Source organism: Bubalus kerabau, chromosome 17, assembly GCF_029407905.1.
Source record: "Bubalus kerabau isolate K-KA32 ecotype Philippines breed swamp buffalo chromosome 17, PCC_UOA_SB_1v2, whole genome shotgun sequence".
Taxonomy (NCBI): Eukaryota; Metazoa; Chordata; class Mammalia; order Artiodactyla; family Bovidae; genus Bubalus; species Bubalus kerabau.
The window spans coordinates 48,802,476-48,810,521 of record NC_073640.1 but is presented as its reverse complement, the minus strand read 5'-3'; the positions used below and the strand labels follow the sequence as shown (position 1 = coordinate 48,810,521).

Sequence of the window (8,046 nt, the reverse complement as noted above, 5' to 3'; positions counted from 1 at the left end):
GTACATTTTAAGGAAGATTCTTCTATTCTCGCCTTCAGTCAGAACACCTGGGGCCTAGCCAGCCAGGGTACCCACTTTTGATTTTGTAGGAGCTGACACCACTGAGAAAATATCCATAATTCAGGCACGCTTGTTCTTACCTAAATGTGTCTCTGAGGTGGGCAGAGTCAACAGTGGCCTGCCTTTGAGGCTTCCTCGTTACCTGCCCAGGTCTTCACTGGAGATGCAAAGTGTTGAATCACCAACCTATTCATTTTCTTCTAGTGAAAGAGCCAGGAACTCAACAACCAAGAGGCCAAAGCTTCCTCTGGAAAAGGCAGCAGATGACCACTGTCCACCATGAGCAAACCTCCCTCTACTGGGAAGAGGCTCAGCACAGACCATGCCAGTGATGATGGCACATGGAACCGCTGGCTCCTTTTCCTCCTACAGGAAGCTGGAGGCTCATTGTCTCCAGGTGCTTTCGTACAAGCCATAAGTTATGGATTCAGATGAGCCAGGTAAGAGGTCAATTCTGGCTTGAGACGTTCACTGGGGAGAGGAGAGAGAGATCTGTAAGTTTCAACTATGCTGCATTCCACTGTTAGCCTGGAAGACCCAAGCCCTGGGCCAGTTTTCCTGTAGTCTTAATACTGGTGAGACAACCCCTTCCCCTGCTGCCTACAGCTGTCCCCTTTCCCTTTACCCATTTTACTTCATGGTTCTTCCACTTTTCTTTCCAGATTAAATATATAAAGCCTTCTTTTAAAACTTGTTTTTTTAAATAGGAGTATAATTGCTTTGCAATGTTGTGTTAGTTTCCATTGTGCAACTACATGAATCAATTATAAGTGTGTACTTATCCTTTCCCTCTTGTGCCTCCCTCCCCCCACCCCCATCCCACCACTCTAGGTCATCACAGAGCACCGAGCTGAGTAAAGCCTTCTTTATATTAATTTATCCCATGTCTACGAGTCTTTGTTCTTTGACCAGTCTGTGGAAGAACTGACCTGTATGAGTGGCAACAGGTGGAGCCTGACTTAACTTTTTCAAGTTCTCTAAGTCTCAGAAAATATAACGACATTTATGACTTAATGTGCTGACTTCTGAAGTCCCAAGGGGAAGACAGGGTGACTCACCCTTGCTTCTTTCCTCTATGCTTTTCCCTAACATCTGTCCTGTTTGCCAGATCATCCCCACTGTGCAAAGCACATTTTACAATTCTAGTCTTTTTAAAACGTTTGAATATCTCTTTTGTATCTTTTTCTTTAAATTAGACTTAGGTCAGGCATTCTACCACATTCACACTGCTCAGAGAGGATGGGCTTGGCATCTACCTTCTTGGGCCTGGAATGGAAGAAGGAATTCATGCCACTCTGTAATTACTGAAAATGTTAAGTCTAGGATAAAATATGTGACTCATCAATGATTTTTGGTCACTGGAACTATGGAAACAAACTAGGGAGGAATTCATAGACAGGGAAGATAAGAATGGAGAATATAGAGGGATGATGAAATCCTCAGTGCATATGGTTGAGATCATTGGCTCTGTGCATGGGGGTAAATGCTGACATCCTCACCTCAGATCATCACAAAAAAACAGATTCTAGAAGGATCCAAGATACCAGATATTAAAAGTGAAGTTATGAATGTTTTAGGACAAAATGTAAGAAACCCTGATTATAACCTTGGGATATGAAGGAGTTCCTTTTAAAAATAGTTTTTCAATATTTAATTGAAGGATAATTGTTTTACAATATTGTGTTGGTTTCTGCCATACAACAGCAAGAATCAGCCACGGGTGTATGTATGTCCCCTCTCTCTTGAACCTCCCTCCCATCTCCCACCCAACCCTCTAGTTTGTCACAGAGCACTAACTTGAGATCCCTGTCTTATACACAAATTCCCACCAGTGATCTATTTCACATATGCTAGTGTATATGTTTCCATGTTACTCTGTCCAGGAGTTCTTTTTAAAATTTTTTTAAAATGTATTTACTTTTTTTTTTGGTGACATAAGCAGCATATGGGATGTTAGTTCCCTGACCAGGGATCAAACCTGAGCCCCCTGCACTGTAACCTCAGAGCCTTAACCACTGGACCACTTCAGGGAAGTCCTGAAGGAGTTCTTAAGAACAAAAAGATCATAAAATAAACCAAGAAATAAAATTTAACCAAAACAAAACCCTTTTATTTAAAAACCATGTGTTGTTGTTGTTTAGTGGCTAAGTTGTATCTAACTCTTTTATGACCCCCTGGACTATAATTATAATCCTCTGTCCATGGGATTCCCCAGGCAAGTATACTGGAGTAGGTTGCTATTTCCTTCTCCAGGGGATCTTCTCAACCCAGGGATCCAACCTGTGTCTCCTGCATTGGCAGGTGGATTCTTTACCACTGAGCCACTAGGGAAGCCCTTTAAAAACCATACACAAAACTAAAGGACAAAACATAGACTTAACACTACTCTTCCAAAAAGATATTCAAAAGATGAAAAATCAGGGCACAGATCAGGTGAAATGTGTAGAATATATATCTAACAAAGGACTGGTATGAATAAGCATATGAAAAGATGTTCATCACTTATCAATAGGGAAATTAAAACCAAAACTAGAATGAGATATTTCACACCTATTAGGAGGCCTCTACCAATGAAGCAGAAAATAACAAACGGTGGCAAAACTATGGAGAAATTGGAAAGCTTGTACATTGCTTGTGGGAGTGTAAAATGGTGCAGCTGCTATAGAAAACATTATGGAAGTTCCTCAAAAATTTAAGCATATAGTTACCTATGATTTGATAGCTCAGTTTGGTAAAGAATCTGCCTGCAATGCAGAAGACCCCAGTTTGATTCCTGGGTCGGGAAGATCCCCTGGAGAAGGGAAAGGCTACCCACTCCAGTATTCTGGCCTGGAGAATTCCATGGACTGCATGGGGTCGCAAAGAGTTGGAGACGACTGAGTGACTTTCACTCTCACTTTCTTTCAGCAGTTTCACTCCTAGATATATACTCAAAACAATTGAAAGCCGGGACTTAAACAGGTATTTGCACACCCATGTTCATGTGGCAGTAGTCACAATAACCAAAAGGTGGAAGCAACCCATGTCCATCAACTGATGAATGGATAAACAAAATGTGGCATATACATCCAATGGGATATTATTCAGTCTCAAAAAGAAATTCTGACACATGCTACAACATAGATAAACCTTGAACACCTCATGCTAAGTGAAATAAGCCAGACAGAAAGACAAATGTTGTACAATTTTACATATATCAATCAGGTAGCTAGAATAGGCAAATTCATAGACAAAATAGAAAGTGGTTGCCATGGCTTGAGGGAGTAATGGGGAACTATTGTTTAGCAGGGACACAGTTTCTGTTTGGGATGATGATAAAATTCTAAAGATGGATAGTGGTAATGGTTGTACAACAATGTGAATGCATTATGTTATGATTTGTTAAAATGATAAATTTTGTTATTAACATGTATATATATGTTAGTACAATTTTTAAAAAGCTTTATGGTAAATGAGAGAATTCAAAGAACCACATATTCTGATTCCATTTACATGAAATGTCCAGAATTGGTAAATCCATAGAAGTTTTCATTCAGAAAGTGTGTTAGTGTTTTTTGGGTCAGGATCATTGGGAGGTAATAGGGGTACAAGGTTTCTTGGGGCGATGAAAATGTTCTAAAACTGATTCTGTTGCTATTTGCACACCTGTGGATACCCTTATAGCCCTTGAATTCTACACTTTAATGGATGGATTGTTTGGTACATGAGTTATATCTTTAAAAAGTTATATAAGTTATATACATTGACAAAAGTCAATGTAATTCATCATGCTCAGAAATTAAAGGAGGAAAGCCATGCAATCATCTCAATAGCTGTGGACAAATTAACTGACTCAGTTTAACATTCCTTTAAAAAAATCTTTTAACAAAGTTGGAATTTGGAGTGAATTTCCTTCCTATGGTAATGTGTACATCAAAACAAAACACAACAACCTCAACTAACAGCATACTGCTCACATTTCCCCAGAGACCAGAACTGGAAAATGGTGTTCATTGTCTACTACATTTTACTGAAGGTTGTGACAAATGTCACATGTAAGAAAAGTAAATAAAATCATACAGATTAAAAAATAAGAAGTAAAATTGCCTTAGATTCAGAGAAGTCATGATTGTGTACATAGAAAATCTTATGGAATCTAAAAAGAAACCAGAGGAAGAAAGGAGTGAATTTAGCAAAGCTCTGGCATAGAAGATATATACATATATAAAACATTTTTTTCTGCCTACTACCATATGCCAGTACATGTATGTGTTTGTTTATCTGGGTGTATATGAGTGTACATGGGCTAGTGGAGTGGAAAACTAATATTGGTAAACTGTCAATTCTGATCATGACTCTGAAAGCTGGTCTATTCTGTTATTCAACGAGATATTGGTACCCTTTGGGCATAAGACTTTTCAGCCAGGGTGAAACTTGCACCCACCTGATATGCATCTCCTGTTCTTGCACCTGGGAGAAAAATCACTCACAGACATCTGTGTGATCTACAGCAAGACGGCAAGACTCAATCACCTGATGGTGCTATGTTGACAATTGGTGCCTGCAAATGTAAAGGTAAGGAAGAGAAATTCAAGGACATGCAGATTAAAACAGAAGAAATTAAAATGACTTTAATTCTATGAATGCAATTCATAGAAAACCTTCTTGTGGGTGTAGAAAATCCTAAAGAATCAAAGAAGAAGCTATCAGAAGTCAAAAGGGAATTTACCAAGGTCTCAGCATGCAAATCAATATATTTTAAAATGTATTTTCTATATACCATCAAAGAATTACCGAAAGCTAAAATTGAAAGGATATAGTATTTGAAAATCTCATAAATTTCTTAAATATAAGTTAACAAAATCTCTGCAAGATCTAGTTACAGAAAACTACAAAACAGCAGTTGCAAATTTTCTCTTCAAGGGCCAGATAGTGAATATTATAGGTTTTGTGGAACTGATGGTCTCTTTCAAATATTCTTTCATTTTTTAAAACCTCTTTAAAAATGTTAGCACAATACTTAGTCATTGGCCTTATTAAAACAAACGGGGGCCTAATTGAGCCTATAGGTCATAGCTTGTGGACACTGCTACAAAACATCGCAGAGAGGAATATATATGTATATATTCAGGAATATATATGTATATATGTATATATATATGGTTGCTCAGATGGTAAAGCATCTGTCTATAATGCGGGAGACCCAGGTTCGATCCCTGGGTTGGGAAGATCACCTGGAGAAGGAAATGGCAATCCACTCCAGGACTATTGCCTGGAAAATCCCATGGACAGAGGAGCCTGGTAGGCTACAGTCCATGGGGTCGCAAAGAGTCAGACACAACTGAGCGACTTCACTTACTCTCTCTCTGTGTGTGTATATATATATATATATATATATATATATATATATATGTGTATATATATATAAAGACACACACACACACACACACACATATATATATCATGGTGCTATGCTGTGCTTAGTCACTCAGTCATGTTTGACTCTTTGCGCCCCATGGACTGCAGCATGCCAGGCTCCTCTGTCCGTAGGGATTGTCCAGGAGAGAATACTGGAGTGAGTTGCCATGCCCTCCTCCAGGGAAGCTTCCTAACCCAGGTCCCCACGCTGCAGATGGATTCTTCATTGAGCCACCAGGGAAGCCCGCATATATCATGGTACTCTACTGTAGAAGTTAATATTGATAAATTATAAGTTTTGGCCAGAACCCTGAACAACAAGAGATACTGGTGCCCTTAGGGCAAAAGGCTTTTAGGGCAAGATGGACCCTTGACCCACCTCATGTACCATCTCCTGTCCTTAGCCTTAGAAGACAGGTCACAGAGATCTTCACTGTTTGCAGAGCACTTAGAAATGTCCTAAGGAAGGGTGCCAACAACAATGATGCCAACTCTACATCTTCTGGGGAGACCGAGGCCCCATTGTAGCTAATGGTGACATCTGAGTCGAACTAAAAGAAAGACTTCCTAGTAGACTCTGTGTGTGTGTGTGTGTATTCAGTCATGTCTGACTCCTTGATACCCCCATGGACTGTAGCTCACTAGGCTCCTCTGTCCATGGGATTTTCCAGGCAAGAGTACCGGAACAGGTTACCATTTCCTGCTCCAGGGGATCTTCCCAGACCAGGGATTGAACCCGTATCTCTTGGGTCTCCTGCATTGGCAGGTGAATTCTCTACAACTGAACCACCTGGGAAGCCCAGTAGACAGTGTGTGTGCTCATTACATTAATAAGTGTGCCATGGGGCTAAGATTCCTATTGGTTATGAAAAATGGTTACCCAGGAGGCCTCCATGATGAGAGGGCACCACAGTCTGGCCACTCCACCTGTGTGAGTGAATAAAGTTATAGAACTAAATGCTGTTTTACTAAATTTGTAAAAACAAGCAAAGAAACCCTGCTTCCCAGAAAGGAATGATGTGTCATTCAGGCAGGTCAGAACTCAGTTCCTCACCTCAGACAGTCAGAAACCCTAGCTGGTGAGGCTCCAGGCTCAAGTCTCTCCAGGGCAGCCTCAGAGAAGTTGCCTGACTCCAGGATTTGGGGAGTTGACTTCAGAGGAGGGAAGAGAACAGGGTACAGGACAAGGAGAGCAAAATGATGACATCAGTGGCAACTGCCAAAAAGGAAAAGGCTCCAGCTTCTTGTGCCCCATGGCACTCTGGTGTCTCTTTCCTCAGCACCTGTCCTGCAGAAGCCTCCCTGGCCCTCTGGGTGGATAGTCACCCTAGGAGACAGCGCAGCCCTTCTACCCTCCATCATCGGGCTTTTCATACTCACCTATCCCAGTGAGCTGAGTAGCCATCTGGATCTGGGCTGCTCCTCAGACTCGGGGGCAGCTTCTGCTTTCCCCAGTGACCCCGGAGAAAGAGCTGCAGGAAGCTCCGCCACTGAGTACAGACGCCACTGTCCCCAGACTAGGAGCTACGGGCCTGCAGACCCGCGCACCGACGCAGGATGAACGGACGCTGGCCTGAACGGTTCTTACGGTTCCTCCCGGCCCGCGGGCACGTCTGAGTGTGCACACCTGCAGCACTTCGTACCTGCGCGGAGTTCCAGAAGGGCAGAGGCCCGTTGGGGTTGGGCCGTTGGACCTCGCCCTTTGCCCTTTGTCGCTACTTCACGCCCTTCCCTCGCGCACCTTCCTCTGTCACGTGTCCCAGGGGTGTTACCCTCGTTGTCGAGTAATTGGAAGCCAGGAGACCTCTCTGGGATCCCTCAGCGCGCAAACTTCTCTTCACGCGCAACTTCCTCAACTAGCTCCACTCCCAGCTCCCCAGTCCGACGTCCCGCCCCCGCATCCCGCTATTTGGTCTGAATAAGTCTCCTCCATCTGGGCTGTTGACTGAGATTACCACCCCAGTTTGACATCACAGCTAAGAGGCTAAGCTAAGACCTGATCTGGCAGGCTCAGTGCTCCTCTCTGTGGATCCGTATCTCGGTGTGGTGTGTGTGTGTCTGTTCTTCTGGTCTCAGAAGCCATCACTGTCTGCTTGCTCTTCCAAGATGTTCCTCCACTCAGGAACATTGAAGACTCCTCCTGCAGGGTGCAAAATAGCTCTTGAGCAGGCCTCTGTGAAGCCTGGGCCATCCAGTTAGCCCTAGATCTCTGCCTGAAGGAAACTGAACTGAACGCCCTACAAAAGGAAAGGCGGAGGAGGACACAAAATAGCATAGGACAGATGATCAGAGAAGGGCTCCCGCCCTGGCCCAAAGCAGTGGGAGTGTACCAGCACCATGCAGGGCCCTGGAGACCATGAGGGTCCTCACCTGCTTCTGGTAGAGTCCTGGGCTTCCTAAAGGAAACCTCTATTCCCAGAGCCCAGAAGACAGGTTGAGTAAGAAAGTGAAGACAGGGACTTCTCTGCTCATCTAGTGGTTAAGAATCCACCTTGCAATGCAGAGGCTGCGAGTTTGATCCCTGGTCAGAGAACTGAGAACCAACATGTCATGAGGCAAACTCAGCGGCATGCTGCAACTGCTGAGCCC

At 43.1% G+C, this 8,046-nt stretch overlaps 1 long non-coding RNA gene across 1 annotated transcript; it reads right to left on the bottom strand.

Moving 5' to 3' along the window:
* Positions 1–289: 289 nt before the first annotated feature.
* On the bottom strand, positions 290–7,094 carry LOC129632118 (uncharacterized). The gene is made up of 3 exons (XR_008704304.1): positions 6,838–7,094; positions 4,484–4,600; positions 290–531 (listed from the first exon to the last, which is right to left on the bottom strand). It is a non-coding gene; the product is annotated as an uncharacterized LOC129632118 (long non-coding RNA).
* Positions 7,095–8,046: the final 952 nt, after the last annotated feature.